This window comes from Bos indicus, chromosome 16 (assembly GCF_029378745.1).
Source record: "Bos indicus isolate NIAB-ARS_2022 breed Sahiwal x Tharparkar chromosome 16, NIAB-ARS_B.indTharparkar_mat_pri_1.0, whole genome shotgun sequence".
Taxonomy (NCBI): Eukaryota; Metazoa; Chordata; class Mammalia; order Artiodactyla; family Bovidae; genus Bos; species Bos indicus.
In genome coordinates, this window is record NC_091775.1 from 70450581 (window position 1) to 70469957 (window position 19377).

General features: G+C 43.6%; 1 long non-coding RNA gene across 2 annotated transcripts in view; it reads left to right on the forward strand.

The window, feature by feature from the left end:
- The window catches only part of LOC139176437 (uncharacterized), a 66820-nt gene extending 47918 nt beyond the window's left edge, over window positions 1-18902 (forward strand). For both annotated transcript variants that reach the window (XR_011560917.1, XR_011560916.1), the window contains exon 3: window positions 1-18902. This exon is cut by the window's left edge and continues 12190 nt beyond it. This is a non-coding gene — a long non-coding RNA (uncharacterized lncRNA).
- The last annotated feature ends 475 nt before the right edge of the window (window positions 18903-19377 follow it).

Here is a 19377-nt window from a genome sequence, read left to right on the forward strand (position 1 = left end):
ACTGCGTAGGGTTTTGTTTTCTCTCAAAGCTACCATTGCTGGCCGTTTATCACGAGCATGGGGGCCCTTGTCCTAATCTGCAATCCACATCAAGTGAAGGCTCACAGACATTTGAGAAGAACCTTGAACCTAGCTCTTTGGGGGGCACTCTCTGTGGCCTTTAGGGAAAATAACAACAAGATGACAGCTCTTCCTCACCACTTTGCAAGAAAGCTCTGTATGTGGGGGCCACCGGAGGGTCTGGGAGGGACTAGGGAGTTCTTATACGGAGCCTGTGTGAACTAAAAGAATATAGTGATGAGGTCTTCATGACAGGGAGTCAACCTCTTGACCACAGGGAAATTATGGTGTTGGCTCCTGGGACTTTGAGGAGCCATGTTAAGAATATACAAAAGGGACTTCACTGGTGGTACAGTGGCTCGGATGCTGTGCTCCCAATGCAGGGGGTCTGAGTTCGATCCCTGGTCAGGGAACTTGATCTCATGTGCTGCAACTGAAGATCCCATGTGTGGCAACTAAGACACTGCGAAGCCAAAAAAAAAAAACAAAAAAAAGAATATACGAAATAAACTCCTCAAATAGAGGGGCTGCTTCAGTTATTTCAGAGATACTGATCTCAGCAGTGCCTCCTTTTGGACTTTATTTCTTCTGTTTTCCATTCCTTTTTCATCTACACTTCTGTTTCCTTCTCTTCTTTTCTCTTTAATTTTCTTTATGTCCCCCTCCCTCTTTCTTTCCCCCCTCTATCATTTTCTGTCTTCCTCTTGGAGCTCTCCAAGACTATAATGTAGTAAACACGATCTTTGCTTCAAAAGGTTACAATATCATTAGGTAAATACGGCCAACACAAAAGTGTCTAACGTAAGGGTTTTCCATTTCAGCACCTATCACTTATTAGCAACTGCCTGGAGACCTGTGTTGAGAGGACTCTGAGTTTAGAACTGGGCTCAGAGGGAATGAATGCCCTGATCAACTCGATGTGACAGCAAAGGACAGAGGGGAAGTGGGGAGGAGGAGCCCTCGTGGCAGAAACTTGCCATCCTGGGTCTCAATCAGGATTTATCAGCTGTGGCACCGTTGACATTTGGGCTGGATGATTCTTTGTTGTGGGGGCTCTCCTGTGTGCTATGGGATGTTTAGCAGCATCCCTGGCTCTACCCACTACATGCCAGTGGCACCCCCACAGTTGTGACAACTCAAACTGTCTTTAGTCATTGCCAAACGTTCCCTGGGGGGTAAAATTGCCCCTGTTTTAAAAAATACTTGTCTAAATAACTGCCACAAGACTAAACACAGGGAAGTAAATGAAAAAATGAAAGAGGCTGGAAGGATGCAGAGCTGTGGAGAGGAGGCGAGGCTGTGCAAGAAGTGGCAGGATTTGTGATGGCAGAGAAGTACCCGGGCACTGCCATTACCTTGTGCTACGTCTCACTGGCTCAGATGGTAAAGAATCTGCCTGCAGGGCCGGAGACCCAAGTTCCATCCCTGGGTCGGGAAGATCCTCCGGAGAAGGGAATGGCAACCCACTCCAGTATTCTTGCCTGGAGGATTCCATGGACCAAGGAGCCTGGTGGGCTACAGTCCACGGAGTTGCAAAGAGCCAGACATGACTGAGTGACTGAGCACCTGGATCCATATATGTACAATGTCTGTGCGCTGGAATTGGCTCACAAGGCCCCAGATCTGCATTTGGCAGGCTGGAGACTCAGGAAGAACTAATCTTTTAGTTCAAGTCCAAAAGCAGGGAAAATCTAATGTCCCAGCTCTGAGTTAGTCAAGAAGGAGTTCCCTGTTACTCAAGAGAGGGCCAGCCTTTTTGTTCTCTTCAGGTCTTCAACTGATTGGATGAGGCCCACCCTCATTAGGAAGGGCAATCTGCTTTAGTCAGCTTACCTACTTAATCGCATCAAAAACACCCTCCCAGAAGCACCTAGAATAATGTTTGGCCAAATATCTGGGTGCCTTGTGGCCCAGTGAGATTAACACATAAAATTAACCATCACAGATTTCAATCTCCCCATTTGTACAACAAAGGTAATTACAGTACTTTTATGGTAACTGAGATGAATCCTCTCTGATTTGGTGAGTGGATGAAAAGTTCAGGAAAATAGAGTGCCCTCATTTGTATCTCCAAAAACTGCTATCATTGTTGATGTTTTTATTGAAAACACTTACAGACAGAGACTAAGTTCCAGTCAGAGGGAGATGAGGGTGCTGGGGAGGGCAGAGAGAGGGACAGCTGGCTTCACGGGGTGTGTGACCTGCATAGTCACACTGGACCCCACACTTAGAAAGGCCCCAAGCTTGTTTAATGCATCCTTGTTGCTTTGTCAGAATGCTTAATAACTGTAGGACAAGGGCCCTGAATTTTCATTTTGCATTGGACCCCACAAATGATGTAGCTGATCATGGAGTGGGAAATAGAGCATTTTAAAACATGCCCAGAGAGGTGCTGGCATGCTCTCTGGGCTCTGCCATATCCCAGGTTCCCCTCCCTCTGCTGCAGAATTCTGCAGGCATGAAAACTGCCACAAGACATTCATTTTTAATGACTTGTTATGGGCTTCTTAGCAATATATCTTTGGGTATTAAGGTGTGGAGTCAGAGATTTAAAATGATTGATGTCTTTGCTCTACACGCGGGGTCTCCCACACTTACCGAGTGCCAGATATCCACTTGGGAAATTTATGAGAGCTCTCAGCAGCCTAAGCGGCCATCAAATATTAATCAAAGATATGTAATAACTAATATATACTTAAAGAATTGAGGAAAATTAATATTCAAGGGAAGCATTCAGGGGCTCATAAAAATAACAAATGCTGTAGAGACTCAGTCAAGGTTGGCAGGTTCAGAACTAGGTCTGCTCTTACTCTTGCTTGGAGACTCTGGCTTTGCTGTCTGGTCCTCAGATGCTTAGATGGCAAGAAGGGGAGGGGGGCATTAGTGTTTATCCCAATGGATCTGGACTCCTGCTAAATGAAAGGAGTACACTCCTACTTCAGGACATTGCATTTCTACCCTACTTCCCGCCCCCTTTCCTCTGTACCTCTTTCTCATAGCATCCAGCACACCCAACCTGCAGCTAATTCTCTATGAGGTTGTCTTTTGGCAGCCCCTTGAGGACATATTGTGTCTTATCTCTCTTTATATTTTCAACACCTAGGACAGTGGCTTGCTAAAAATATTAGGTTGAACATCACGATATTTCTAGCCTTGTAGGTCAAAAATGGGCAAATAGCAACTTTACATGGCTCAACTTAAAAGAAAAAGTTAAAACTAATAAACAACAAGGTCTTACTGTATAGCACAGGAAACTGTATTCAATATTGTGTGGTATACCATATGGAAAAGAATAAGAAAAAGAATATGCATATATATATATACATATATATATATATATATAAACTGAATCACTTTGCTGTATAGCAGAAATTAACACAACATTGTAAACTGATTATTCTTAATGAAAAATTTTAAATGGTACTATTGGACCTAGCCTTTTTAGTAAAACGTTAACATTGGAACTGAATTGCCTCTGCAGAGCAGGCCTGAAAAATTCTGATAATTCTTGCTCTCAATCACTGAAACTTCTGATGATCCCATAGGCAGCAGACAGGTGTCTGGTCATTTACTGAGGCAGTCTCATTTTGCAATTCATTAGCCAAAACAGAGGGGTATAGACATGTCCGGTAACGTCAGCTCAGTTGTCTCCAGTTACTGCTTTTGGCTGAGAACTTCTAGATTCTTTCCTTACACCTCTTGTTTTTGGCCTTCAGTTCAGTCTCACCACCACCCTATGCCAGTTCTGCTTCCTTTGGCAGCACTGGATATGCAAAGGAGTTACATGATTAACTTTTATTCACAAAATAAAAGTAAGCAGCAGAACTCAGATGAGCAGGGCTGCTGTGAGTGTCTCTCCCAGTATTACCCCTGGAAGGATGGGGATGCTCAGCTTCGCAAGAGACCAGGGATGCTCTTTAGTCCCCAGAGAGGGGGCGGACATCAGCAGAAAGAGTCTACTTGGAAGAGAATAGTTTGTTCGCATGTTGGACCACCGCGGCAGTTGCTGGTCTCTTCTGTTATTGTGGAAAATCAGGAGCGGGGCCTGTCACTTGTCATCTGTTCTTTGAGTGCAACCAACTTTTCTTCCATGGGGCATTTGGTGTGACTATGAATGATGGCTCTGGCTAAATGACACCATCCTGATGGTGGAGTAAACAGAAGTGATGCTGGAACAGGCGCCTTGGATCCAGCCTGTGTTTTCAGAGCTGCAGGAAGGGCCCGGGATGGAGTGGAATGCACACAGACTGGGGCTGAGGTCTCGCCTGGGCCTCTGTTAATCTCCCTGAGCTACTGGGGCACCGGCCAGCCTGTTGGCTGGAGGGCAATCTTATACACACTCACTCGCACTAGATTCCATATAGGGGTTTAGAGCGTGTGAAATTTCAGTATCTTTTAGTTAAGTGCCCTCATTTTCTAACCAGAGGCTCAGAGAGACCAAGTGGCTTGTCCCGGGTCAGAGGGCTGGCACTGGCAGAGCTGAAATGAGAACCAGGTTTCCTGCCCTGCAGTTATGAGTCCCTTCTCCTCTGTGGTGTGTCTATCCCCATCCTATTTCCTCTATTCTTAGGTACCATTGTTTGAATAACAACTGCGTTTTCTGAGGATTTAAAAAGCCCTCTGCTACCATACTGGGGCTTTCCAGGTGGCTCAGTGATAAGAATTCACCTGCCAATGCGGGAGATGCAGGAGATGTGGGTTTGATCTCTGGGTCAGGAAGATCCTCTGGAAGAGGAAATGACAATTCTGGCCTGGGGAATTCCATGGACAGAGGAGCCTGGCAGACAACAGTCGATAGGGTGGCAAAGAGTCAGACACCACTGAGTGACTGAGCATGCAGTGCTACTATGTTAAATGTTCAAATCCATTGTAAAACTTAATTTAAAAATGTTAAAATGAGAAAAAAATGCATCGAGAGGCAGTGTGGAGTAGTGGATAAAAAAGCAAGCTCTTGGTTGCTGAAAGACTGGGCTCCAGTTCTGGTCTACCACTTTCCCTTATCTTGGGCAAGTTACTCCCCATCGCTCTGTTCCATTATCTTGGGGCTAAAAATAGTACCTACTCCAAGGGCTGATGTAATGAGTAATTGAGATCATATATGTAAAATCCTTGGCACATAGTCGGTGCACAATAATCTGGACTATTATTATTTGTGTATGGTTTGTGTATATACACTGTACCTGGGTATGAGGGAGGCAGAGAGGAGTAATTCACAGGTGGTGGCAATGCAACGCTGGGGGATGGATATCTCGTTCATCATTTCAATTTTTTTTCTTTTTATTTTAATTGGAGGTTGATTACTTTACAGTATTGCAGTGGGTTTTGCCGTACATTAACATGAATCAGCCGTGGGTGTACATGTGTTTCCCATCCTGAACCCCCCTCCCACATCCCTCCCCATCCCACCTCCCTCATCATTTCAGTTTGCCTGTGAAAATATTGTCTGAGGCATGGCACACTGCCTCAGCCCTTGGTTTCCAGGAGCATTTATTGATGAGGCCCTGGGTTAATATTGGGGCTTCCCTGGTAGCTGAGATGCTAAAGTATCTGCCTTCAATACAGGAGACCTGGGTTCAATCCCTGGGTCAGAAAGATCCCTTGGAGGAGGGCATGGCATCCCACTCCAGTATTCTTGCCTGGAGAATTCCATGGAGAGAGGAGCCTGGCAGGCTACCATCCATGGGGTCACAAAGAGTCAGACACAACTGAGTGACCAACACTTAGGTAATGTTGAAATCCGTTTAAAAGATATGCCGTCTTTCATATTTTTGTGCCCTCTTTAGCACCCTTCCCCGGGGTTTAATACGAGTTATAGGAGACAATTCATGTGAAGTGCAGTTTGCATGTATCCAGCGCACAGCAACTGTTCAGTAAACATCAGTGGCTGTCAATACGATACAGAACCTATTGCAGAGTTGTATGACAGAGAAAAGAGTAAAATATTATTAATTTCAAAACCAACTTGGGCTTCTTCTATCTGGATAGCATAGTCATCTCCCAATTAATTTTCTTCACAACCCAGTTGGGAGGAGTAGGATGTACCCTTTCCTTTTTTTTTTTTTTTTTTGGTACAGGTGGGGTGACCGAGACTCTGAAGGTGACGCCACCAACAGGCAGTGACCTAAGAGGTCAGGGCCAGAACCAGGTCTGGAATACAGACTTCCTGGCTCCTGACCCAGGTTCCCTTCTGCCCTGCAGCCTTCCCCAGCAGGCTGGAGGGCCCTGGGAGGTATCTGATTCAGGACTCTCTCAGTTGCCCTTGAAAGTTTATCATCTATCGACTGAGTGTTGACCCAAAACATACGAATTCCTGAGGCGCCCTTACAGGATGTCCTGTTGAGACTTTTCCTCCTTTTTTTTGTCAGTGCTTTGCTGGCAGATTAAAATTCAGTGGACCCCATTTGTAGGAAGTCTGATAAAATATTCTCTTCTCAATCACAAACAATTTCTCCATCTGCCACTTGGCTGAGAGAATCAAACTCAAACACTCTCGTGAGAGGGGAGCGTGATACCAAGCAGAGGAAGGTACAGGAAACAGCAAGCGTTTGTGCCTGGACGCAGTCTTTACCTGTCTGATGGAGCTGAGTAGTCAGCTCTGTTAGGCTGCTGGTTTTTCTTCACCAAATGGATAGAATCCACCTGAAATTACTTTTGGCAATTATTTGGTATCTAGCAGGTACAGCTGTATATATGCAGTGCATAGATCTTTAGAGAAACAACAAATCTGGGCTTTGGTATAGATAAGCTAGGGAGGGAATAGATTGGTGGCTATATGAAGAAAGACCAGAAAAGCTAATTTGGGAAAAGTGGTGCAGTTAGCCAAAGACATTGAAGGAAATCAATGTAACCCACTTAAGGAGGCGTTTATAATACCTATATTTGCAAAGAAATATTTTGGGGTGGATAGAGAATAAAAAAGACATGATCCTACATTTGAATTGGTGAGGAAAACATTCTTTGATTCAATGATCCTCAGTAAGTGTCTATTATGTGCCAGACATGGAGATATACTAACGAACAAAAGGGAATCTACTCTCTGGAAACTTATATCTTGTGGGGGAAAGCAAGAAGGAAAATGTGACCACAGTTTGGGATAAATCCTAAGAAGGAGATAAAGAGCATATTGTGATAGAGAGTATCGAGTGGGTGGACTGGTGCTATTTCAGATCAAGGAAGCCCTAGAGAAGAGCACTGTAGGCAAAGGGAACTTCAAATGCAAAAGTCTGAGAAGAAAACTCTTGGTATATTCTAGAAGCTACCTGAAAGCCCACATAGTTGGAGTATAGTGGGAAGAAAGATGATAAAGCCAGAACAGAAATCTAGATGAGAAATGACACAACGGGGCAGTAGGAGGGAAACAAATGGATAAATCCAAGATTTGGGGGAGTGAGGGTGTTAAGATCAATGACCCCAGCTGAGGGATTGGATATGGGAATCAAAACACAGATAGATTTCTGCATTAAGAAGTTGGTATATGGTGCTGGCACTTACCATAACAGGAAGCCTAAAGAAGGACTGTCTTTGCAAGGGGTGTAATAAAGGATTCCATTTGGAGGCTGCAGAGATTGAGGGGAATGTCCAAGTAGACATTTGTGGTGGTTTAGCCACTAAGTCGTGTCTGATTTTTGCCACCCCTTGGACTGTAGCCCGCCAGGCTCCTCCATCCGTGAGATTTTCCAGGCAAGATTATTAGAGAGGGTTGCCATTTCTTTCTCCAGGGGATCTTCCCGACCCAGGGATCTAACCCTAGTCTCCTGCATTTCAGGCAGATTCTTTGCCAACTGAGCTCCAGGAAGGTCCTATGTATGGTTAAATATAGTGGTTTGGATTGAAGATATATAAAATATTAATTTAGAAAGAAATGAAGAAATAAGTAAAGTGCTATGTGTGTTTAGAGAATGAAGTAATTAATTCAGACTAGGGATACATAGATAACTACATAGGGACATGCTAAGTTCAACAAAGACCATCAACAAAGGAACAGAGAGTAGATAGGAAGAGAATTAGAGAAATGTCTTTCTTAGTATGATGAAAGAAAAGGTTAATGATTAGTGATATTAAAAAGATTGTATTTTCTACATTTCTCCCCAGAGAACTCAGCTAGTAAAGGGACCAGGTGAGGTCTGATCCATCACTAAGAAAATGAATGTTCAAGGCACAGACTGAGGAAAAAATGTAATATATAGATATATAAAAATCTCATATTCATAATATGTAAAGAATTTCTACAAATCAACAATAAGAAGTCAAATCAAAAAACGGGCAAAAATCTTGAACAGACACTTCACAGAAGATCTTGTACAAATAGCAAGAAATAAATGAAAAAATCATTGCATGTGTGTTAGCTGCTCAGTTATGTCCTATTCTTTGTGACCCCATGGACTGTAGCCTGCCAGCTCCTCAGTACACGGAATTTTCTAGGCAAAAATACTCGAGTGGGTTACAATTTCCTTCTTCAGGGGATCTTCCTAACCCAGGGATTGAACCCAGGTCTTCTGCATTGCAGGCAGCTTCTTTACCATCTGAGCCACCAAGGAAGCCAGTAGTCATTAAGAACATGGGAATTAAACCACACTGAGCTACTATTTTACCAACATGAAAATGGCTAAAACCCAAAAAGATGGTCAATACCAAGTATGAGCATATGGCACAACCAGAACTTTGATATGTCTGTTGGCAGTAGTGTAAAAAAGACCCACCACTTTGGAGAACTACTTAAGAGTTTCTTAGAAAGTTGATCATATATCTACTCTATATCCCAGAAATACTAAATTTGAAGTTCTTACTAAAAAAAAAAAAAAAAAAAGAAATGAAAATATATGTGTACAAAATGGCTTTTACAAAAACGAGGATAGCAATTTTAGTCATAATCACCGAAGACTGGAAACAACCCAAATTTCCACTGACGAGAGAATGGATAAACAGTAGTTTATCTACATAGTGGAGTATAATTCAGCAGCACAAAAGGATAAACTACTAATAAATGCAACAACATCTCAAAAACATGATTTAAGTGAAGCTGGACATGAGAGTATATATGGTCCATGATTCCATGTACCTGAAATTATAGAATAAAATTAATCTATAGTCATAGAAATCAGAAAGAGATTGCCTAGTAAGGGGCTTAAGGAAACTCTCTGGGATAATGGAAATGGTCTGTCATTTAAGTGGTGGTTACCTAGGTGTATACAACTGGTAAAACTCATCAAACCAAATGCTCAATATTTTAAGATCTTGCATTTTATTATATGTAATTTATATAATATTAATTCTTTAAACTATTTGCATAGCCTAGTTTTAGAGCCTACATTCTTAAAATACTTGCCAGTTTTAGGGAGGAAAAAACAGGAAATGACTGAACGGGAAAATTTATTAAAATAAAATGGATGCATTTAAATTAGCAGTCTAACCCTTTTGCTTTCTGAGAAACCCACAGCTTCTGCATGCATGTGCCCTAGATCACTGTCGGTTACAACTCTTTGCGACCTCATGGACTATAGCCCAGCAGGCTCCTCTGTCCATGGGATTTTCCAGGCAAGGATACTGGAGTGGGTTGCCATTTCCTACTGCAGGCACAGCTCCTGAGGTTGGTCTATATTTGTGTGGACATGTGGTTGAATTAGAGGCTTAAATGGTTTTTGTGGTTACAGTTCATTATGGCCTGCATCTATGTAGCACCTACTATATACTAGGTCCTTGACATGCTGTGTTTCCTAAAGTGGCCTGTTGGCTCCCCAAGGGACAGGGATTTTAGCTCCTCTTTCCTCTGCCTTCCTTTGCTGCTGCTGCTGCTAAGTTGCTTCAGTCGTGTCTGACTCTGTGGGGCCCCATAGACGGCAGCCCACCAGGCTCCCCCGTCCGTGGGATTCTCCAGGCAAGAACACTGGAGTGGGTTGCCATTGCCTTCTCCCCTGCCTTCCTCTGCAATATGGCTTATTTTTCCCATGACTGCTCACATGATGATGTCTGTACAGAGTGGGTGCTGAGTAAATATTTGGTGAATGAATGGATGAAGAAATGAGTTCTTGAATATCAGGTGTGTGAAAATCTAAATGAATATAAGAACTCAGTGTCTCATTTCTGTTTAAAAAATAAATTTTATCATATACCTGACCTTTAAAAACAAAACTAAAAAAACTGTAACTTCACTCTCTATGAATTGAAGAGAACAAGAGAAGAAGATATAGGAAAAAATGGTTTCATTTTCTGTCCCTTTTACTTCTGATATCAAAAGCCAAACTGATGACAACTGGTCTAGTGGTTGGACTTTGGATTATTAAAAAATATTTTGCAAGAAATAAGCTTGGCTTATAGAACCAACAATGAGATAACCAACTTCAGTAAGAATGACAGCAACAGTTGATATTTCTGGGAGAAAACACTAACCAAAACAAGAACCCAAAAAGTCCCTTCCAATCTCAAGAGGCAATGGGATATAAAAGAGATTAAGTTTAGCTGTAGATGCCAACAGAGAGAGTCTTTGGAAAATGTGTTTAGTGAGAATCTTTTGTCAAAATTTACTAACAGCCAATATTTTTTCTATGGCATATAAAATGGCAACATAAAATATTTAATGATTTTAATCTAGGATATACTGGTAGAAATAAAACAGAATTAACCTTGGTCAAATGCATCATCCTTTGAATACTTCTCTTAATACTGTGAATTAGCCAAGTGATAAAATAAGTTTAAATAAGTCACTGTGTTGAAAAATAGAATATAATTGACAATTTATGAGTCAGCAACCAAATATTATAAAAAGAAATCCTATTTTGATTGTATAAATTTGATGAACAATATAAAAACTCATTAAATTCTTGGAAAGTCACATGAAAATAAATTTTTTGTTCTGACCCTAAAATTTAAAAGGCTAGATAATTTATATCCATTGGCTATTTTAATAAAATTTTAAAATTAATTTATTGCAAATTAATGAAGAATATTAAGGATACATTTTATTTGTTTCTGTCATTCCATGGAATTTATGGTTTCCTCCAAGAATACCTAGTCCATTGTAAAACAGAAAACAAACAGTGTTGTCTTTAGACTATAAACAGGACACGGGGAAGGGGGTGGTAAAAGGGAGAGTTTCCAGAGAGGGAGAAGTTGCAGATACCCAGGCTTCTGCCTCCTCCATTGTTCAACTGGCACTGAACCACAGATTTGGTTTTGAGCTACCTGATGACCAAATCAAAAAGAGAAAACAATTTATTGACATGATTTAAGCAAAATTTACATTAACTATAGTGACCTTAAAGAAAAGAGTATCCTAACTAGGAAAAACAAAAACACAACTCTTAGAGCTACAAGAAGTGTTTGTGTGTGTGCGTGTGTTGATTTCAGAAGACTGAGAAACAAAATGGACAATGTTTTCAACAACTCCCTTTAGTTAATAAAATAGAGAATTTTGTTCTGGAATTTCTTCTTAACGTCAAGCTGGAGGAGACAATGCTGTTTATGAAGAGGCCAAGACAAAGAAGGATGGATTGGGTTGTAAATGACCTGCCCAGTCCTCCAGAGCATGCCTCTCATGTAAATTGAGTTGTAAGGAATTTGGGGTTATCGTCTCTGACATAGGTCTTCTGCGAGGGTATTGGGTGGTGATGGCATAGCTCTAAGTAGAAGAAGAGTGTTGGCACTTGGATGAAAATTGAGATGCCAAACCAGGCAAGGATGTGGCACATGGGGAAGGGTCGGAAATGGCCAATGGCTGCATGAGTATGACGTCCTCCCGTGGTCAAGAGTCAGTAGATGCGGATAACAGGGTACCCTTGGACTTGGCAGTCCAAAGATTGACGTCACCTTTTAATTGGGTGTCATAAGCAAGATCTCCTAAGTTCTCTCTGGGTCTGTTCCCTCACCCTGGAATGGTGCTGGGGGGCGGGGGGGTAGCTTGTTCCCCACTCTTGGCATGTTTTTCCAAGTAGGAGGTGTGGCATTCAGGACCTTCTCCATCTCCTTACTCGCTTGCTCTAGGGGAGTGATTTTTTTCTTAACATTTTCAGTTATTTATCTGGGGCTTCCCTGGTAGCTGAGACAGTAAAGAATCCACATGCAATGCAGAAGACCTGAGTTCGATCCCTGGGTTGGGAACATCCCCTGGAGAAGGGATTGACAACCCACTCCAATATTCTTGCCTGGAGAATCCTGTGGACAGAGGAGCCAGGCAGGCTACAGTCCTTGGTCACAAAGGGTCAGACACAACTTAGCACATTTTTTGTTTATCTTCTTTTATAAAATTTATTTATTTTTAGTTGGAGGATAATTGCTTTACAATATTGTGTTGGTTTCTGCCATACACCAACATGAATCAGCCATAAGTATACACATGTCCCCTCCCTCTTGAACCTCTCTCCCACCTCTCACCCCAACATATACACTACCATATGTAAAGTAGATATTGTTGGTATTCAGTTGCTAAGTCATGTCTGACTCTTTGCGACCCTATGAACTGCAGCACGCCAGGATTCCCAGGCCTTCACTATCTCCCAGAGTTTGCTCAAACTCATGTCCATTGAGTCAGTGCTGCCATCCAACCACCTCATCCTCTGTTTCCCCCTTCTCTTTCTGCCCTCAGTTTTTCCCAGCATCAGAGTACTTTCTAATGAGGAGGGTCTTTGCATCAGGTGGCCAAAGTATTGGAGCTTTGGTTTCAGCATCAGTCCTTCTAATGAATATTCAGGGCTGATTTCCTTTAGGATTGACTGGTTTGATCTCCTTGCAGTCCAAGGAACTCTGAAGAATCTTCTCCAACAACACAGTTCAAAAGCATCATTTTGCTGTATGATGCAGGGAGCTCAAACTGGTGCTCTGTGACAGGGGAGTGATTTATCATATTGATATATTTAGGAAAAACAAACTAGAAATGTGTGTGACCCACCTCTCCCCTTTTTCTTCTGCAGAGCCATCTTCCTGCCTGCAGAAAGCAGTTCTCTCCCCCTTCTACAATGAATGGGCCATCTTCCCGGGTCCAGCATACTTGTACCGGGGAGAGCAATTCTGCCTAATTCTGGGGCCCTCATGTTTAGCAGTGTCCTGCCAGTTGGCCTTTATTGGTGATAAAGGTTTTATTTCAGCTCCCTTCTGCCAATCCTTTGTCTCAGGTGAAGCAGGATGCTATCTATTGACCCCTTTGGGTAGGCTCTGGGAGTTGGTGGTGGACAGGGAGGCCTGGCATGCTGCAGTTCATGGGGTCACAAAGAGTCGGACACGACTGAGCGACTGAACTGAACTAAACTGAAGAGACCCCAACAGGACTGCCTGTGTTTAAATCATAGCCGTCTGGCCCTGGGTGTGAGGTCTAACTAAGATGATGAACCAGCACAGCAATGCCATGGGGGCAGTGGCTGGTTTGGGGAGTTATACTCTTGGTTATTTTCCCCAGATCCTTTTAGTCCGGGGGTATCATTGAGTAATACCGATCACAACATCCATAATAAGACAATGATCTTTGACACTGAAAGTGAAACGGTGGAGTCTTAGGCATTTTCCCACCAAATCTTCTCTCCTGGCTTAAGGGGTCTGCAGACACCTGATGAGAACAGCTGTCTTCCTGGGGCTACCTCTAGTGTTCTGCTCTGCAGTACGACTGCATTTACCTTGGCTGTTAGATGTGTCTCTTTATCTCAAGATTCTTTCCAACAGCACTATCCGGCCAAAGCCTGGTGAAAAATATAGGGTCTCTAGAAGCAGGTGCCAAATTAATAAGCATTACGAATAGCCAAGTGTGAAAGGTCCGCTTGGACCCGTGCGCAGGGTACAGAGGATGGTGGGGTAGGCTCCCCCAGGTGGCTGCTTCTGCCGAAGAACAGGGCTGACACAAATGCCGCGTCTGGAAACGTGGTTTCCCAGCACGGCTTCGTCTGCCTTCCCCATCTGCTCCAGAAGCATTATTCTGGGCACCTTGACAGGAGGACTCCAAATGAAAAGAAAAAAAAACAAACCAGTGTGCGTGTTTTTTTATCATCTCCAAATACCTTCGGCTCAAGGATACGAATGAGAAACCCTTATCTTGTGACCTTTCAGGCTTACTCCAGGAGGAGGACAGAAGGAAAAAAAAAATTATGAAAACAAGCACAAAAGGTACCATCTTGTTTCTTTTCTGTCCTTGTTTGCTCTTTATTTAAAAAGAGAAGCAAAAGAGGATTCTGGTCTTTAAGCCAACCTGTTGGCAGACAGTTTGCTTTGATTTGATGTGTACTTCATTTGCATGAATAAAAAGTAGCAGGAGAGTGTTGTGACTTAACAGTAATATAAAAGCTATTAGAGGGGCCTTGATCATTAGCTTCTTTGTCACAGGGCAATTGTATCTTGCTTTCAATCACCAAATGCCATTTAAAACATCCTCCAAAGCTGTGGAGATTGACAGACTACACAGATTCCTTCACTTCGGGGCAGGCTGAGTCAACTGCAGACGGTAACATTTACCAGATCCCAAAATGAAAAGAAAAGTGACTTCTAGATAAATTAGAGTGTCTACTCAGCCAAGGACAAGCGGGGAAGGGCAATGTCATCCTCTAGAGCCAGGGAGCTGAGAAAGCCAGGAGGAAGAGCGTGACTTTCCTTCTCTGTTTCCCAGGGATAGGACAGGAACTTAGTGCAGCTTACCTGACCGGCCGTGCGGGTGGTTCCGCCCCAGAGGGTACGGACTCTACCAGGGAGGCCCCACTCTCCTCGGCATGATCAGTGCTGCTGAGGCCAGTTTCGGTTGTTGGGGAGGGTATTAAGACTTAGGAGGTATTCTTCAAGAGTGGGGTCACGGTGGCAGTGTTTGGTTTGGCTCTATCCTCACACCAATCTTAGGCAAATCTGTGAGGTTTATGGGTTTTCAGTGGTGCCACATTTTTATTTTAAAGCCTTTTTCCCCTCCTTAGCAGAACATTCTCAGTTCTGCCTTTCACAGGTACAAAAACTGATTAATAGTATAGTCTGTTATTCCTCCTCGGGGTTATAATTTACCAGAGATGGAAGCCTTGGCTTTTTCAGAGAGAGAGCCTTCAGGAATCTTTGGGACAGTGGGTGGAGTAGGGTTTGAGGTAGGGGAGATAGATCTATGTAGAAACTGCTGGAGTCCCACCACATAGAGAGAATATTCTAGCTTTCCAGGGGCCAGGAATGTATGTTGATGGTGAGAAAAGTAGCTGGATTTCAAGTTTGATTAGTAATATTTGCTAGCATATGAGGTCAGCTGCTTGTAATAGAAACTCAAAATAAGAGTGGCTTTGTTGTTCAGTCACTCAGTTGTGTCCGACTCTGCAATCCCATGGACTGCAGCACAGCAGGCTTCCGCGTCCTTTACCATCTCCTAAAGTTTGCTCCACTGAGTCAGTGATGCCATCCAACCTCATCCTCTGTTGCCCCCTCCTCCTTTTGTCCTCAATCTTTCTCAGCATCAAGGTCTTTTCCAGTGAGGCAACTCTTCGCATCAGAAGACCAAAGTATTGGAGCTTCAGCATCAGTCCTTCCAATGACTATTCAAGGTTGATTTCCTTTAGGATTGACTGGTTTGATTACCCTGTTGTCCAAAGGACTCTCAAGAGTAGCTTATACAAAATGCAAATGTCTTTCCCATGGAACAGTCTGGAAGAAGGTGCTTCAGTGCTTGTATGGGGGCTTTGCTCTTTGGGATCTTCTAGGGACCCAGGCTCATGCTGACATTTTGCTCTGCCTTTGCAGAGTATGGCCTACACCAGCTTGATCCAAGGTGCCTCTTCCCCACATTCACACTGAAAACAGCAGAAGGGAGGAAGGGGGACACATGCCTCCTTTTAAGGATGTGACTTGAAGTTACACACATGGCTTCTGCTCATGTTGCTTTGGTTGGGTCTTTCCATATCAGCTGGAGGGGAGGTTGGAAAGTGTCATCTTTATTTGTGTGACCACGTGCCCTGTGAAAGAGAAGAGGAGATGGTCATGGAAGACTCACTAACAGGCCTGATGAGCAGGTTTGAGGAGAAAATGTTGGAAGGCTGCAGTCACTTGCGTGGGTATGCAGAGAGGGGTGTTTGTGTGGGGCTGGGGGTTGACCAGGCAATAAGAAGTCTGGATGCTTCTTCTCCTGTGATTTCACTTCTAGCAGTTTGGTATTATGCATTTTATGTCTGCTTCCCATCTAATGTCTTTAGTTCCAGGCTCCCTTGTACTTCTTAGATTTCTTTTCAACTTGGGGTTGAGAGGATACATTCATGGTCTTTAGTTAAGTGATTCCAATTAATAACCATAGAGTGAGCAAATATTACAGACTACATGACACGTTAGATGTGGGAATATGATGCTGAATAAGTGTCTGCCCTCAGGAATTTTATGGTCCGCATCACAGTTTCTCAACCACGAAACTTCTGATATTTGGGCCTGGGTAATTTTTTGTTGGGGTAGGGAGTGGGCTCTACCTACTAGATGTCAGTAGCCACTCCCCTCCTAGTTGTGACAACCAGAAACATCTCAAAATATTGCCAAATGTACCCAGGGGTGGAAGTATGAGATGGGGTATAGCAGCCCCTACATGAGAACCATTGGTTTAAAATTGTAAGTTAGGTCCCTGGATCTTAGGGTGTGGTTCCTAGGCTAATAGCCTCAGCAAAATGTTATCAGAATCACCTGAAACTTACTAGAAAAGCAAATCATCAGACCTTACACCAGAACGACTGAGAAACTCTAGGAATGGGGCTTAGGAGTCTGTGCTTTAACAAGCTCTCCAGGTGATTCTGAGATTTCTAACGCTTGAGAACTGCTAAGCCAGATCCTCCGTTAAATGCTTTCAATTCAGTGTATTAAGTAGTGGAGGAAGGCATACCCTGAACGCCATGAGAACCCTGAGAAAGGCAGCTAATCCGACCTGTAGAAGTCACAGGCAGCTTATCAAGTAGGCAGAAGTGATACCTGCCTCTGGAAGTTTATGTGGACAACAAGCAGATGTACAAGCAGAGAAGGAATGAAAAAATCTACCCAGAGGACTGAAGGAGCGCAGTGCGTTTAGTGTCACTGGATGGTCAAGTCCGAAGTCCGGTGGCCCTAGCCTTTGGGATGGAGGTGCCGGCAGGACCGTGGTCATGGGTGCACCTGGCATGGTGTGCTGGACAGTTGTTTTTAAGCTGCTCAGCCTCGGAATCCTTTTTCAATGTGTGGACACTACACTTACATGTGATTCTTGGTGGGAGGCTGGGTTATTTCCACAGTGGGGAAATTGGATTTTCAGAGGCCAGCTCTCCCTTGCCCGATGGCAGCTAGGGCAAAGGCATGTACCTGGGGCCTGCCAGCCGGATGCCCACTTCAGGCCTTGATTCCGGAGTTAACAGGAAGAGAGAGCAGGGTAGTCCAGCCAGTGGCCGTGGCAGGGCTGACAGCAGCATCCTCTGTCACGTGTGGCCATGGAGTTCCATCCAGCACAAGCCCTGACATCCTCTCCAGGTGGCTCTTCAGGCCTGAGTTTGACCACCCTGGTCTTGTTTGTCCAGGCTCCCTTGGTTCTTGCCCACTTTCTTCCTGACTCTTCAGCCTTTCTAGTGATTCTGTGAATTCAGTTCAGTTCAGTTGCTCAGTTGTGTCCGACTCTTTGCGACTGCATGGACTGCAGCACACCAGGCTGCCCTGTCCATCCCAACTCCTGGAGTTTACTCAAACTCATGTCCATTGAGTCTGGTGATGCCATCCAACTATCTCATCCTCTGTCATCCCCTTCTCCTCCCGTCTTCAATCTTTCCCAGCATCAGGGTCTTTTCCAATGAATCGATTCCTCACATTGAGTGGCCAAAGTATTAGAGTTTCAGTTTCGGCATCAGTCCTTCCAATGAATATTCATGACTGATTTCCTTTAGGACGGACTGGTCAGATCTCCTTGCAGTCCAAGGGACTCTCAAGAGTCTTCTTCAACACCACAGTTCAAAAGCATCAATTCTTAGGCACTCGACTTTCTTTGAATTACCTTTCAATAAATTCTTCCTCCGTTTAATTATACGTAGATTGTCATCAGCCACAGGTGGTTTCTGTGGCTCACAACTAGGCTTCCTGGATGTTATATATGGGAAATGAAGAGCCTCTGCAGAAGGGACGGCTACCCCTTACCATCTATACCAAGGGAAATGAGAGAATGCCGCCTGTCCCTTATGGAGCACATGCTGCATCAGGCGCTTTATCTAAACCATCTCCTGATCCTTAGAACAACCCTTTAGTAGATATCCTTATTATAATCCTCATTTTATACATGGAAAGCTGAGTTTTGAACCTGGCATTCTGTCCAGAGCCTGTTTCCCTGACAACCAGGACCAAACCCTATCCAAATCCCCAATTTTTTTCAAGGTCTCTATCACCTGTCAACCCCCACTGCAAAATGACATCCCCTCTAAGTTTGCCTGTGTATGCGACGATCTTTCCCTCATGTTTCATTTCACCCACATACTGTGTCAGCTCTGGGGCTCACAGGATCAGGTACTTGTTTAAATGTCACCCTAGAATAATTTCATGTCTCTCTGATATCTTCGTCTTCCAGCTTTATCATAAGCAACTTGTGGGTTCTAATCCTGACTGTGTCACCTGCTAGGAGGTGATCACAGACCAGAATGATTGAAAATGTAAATATGACTTGGCAGCATTGGTATGGGGCAGTTTTCAAAATGTTGTATTTAACAACTGATTCACAAGACCACTGGCCAGGCGGGGTCTGGTCTTTTTCTCTAAATTGTGTCCGACTCTTTGTGACCCCAGAAACTGCAGCCCACTGGGCTCCTCTATCCATGGAATTTTCCAGGCAAGAATACTGGAGTGGGTTACCATTTCCTTCTCCAGGGGATCTTCCCGACCGAGGGATCAAACCTGCTTCTCCTGCATCATCAGGCGAACTCTTTACCACTGAGCCACCAGGGAAGCCTGGCCAGGCAGGGTAGTCAATGGCTGTAAATATCTGTAATGCCTGGACTATGCAAATGACTGAATATTAGCTCTAGCTCTAGTTGTAAAAAGAAAAGTAATGAATAGAGCTCTTTGTAAGCTGCCCAGCTTGACAAACTCTGCATTATCAGTTTGCCTTCCATATCTCTTTTAGCTGCCACAAAGCCTAGCATATTCTTATATACTTGGTACTTGATAAATCTCTGAATTAATGGATGAGTGAGTGAATAATCAACGTGATGCATGCCTTCAACCTGCTGTTAAAATCAGTAATTCCCTGTTTTAGTTGCATGAAATACCCTGGGCCATCTCCTTGATTATTTGGTGGTGAGGGGGTCATGAATCTCTCAAACAGGTCTCCCACCACACTGAGCTTTGAGTCACAGATTTGAACACCAAGTGATAGGAGTCATATTGCACCTTCAAAGAGATAGA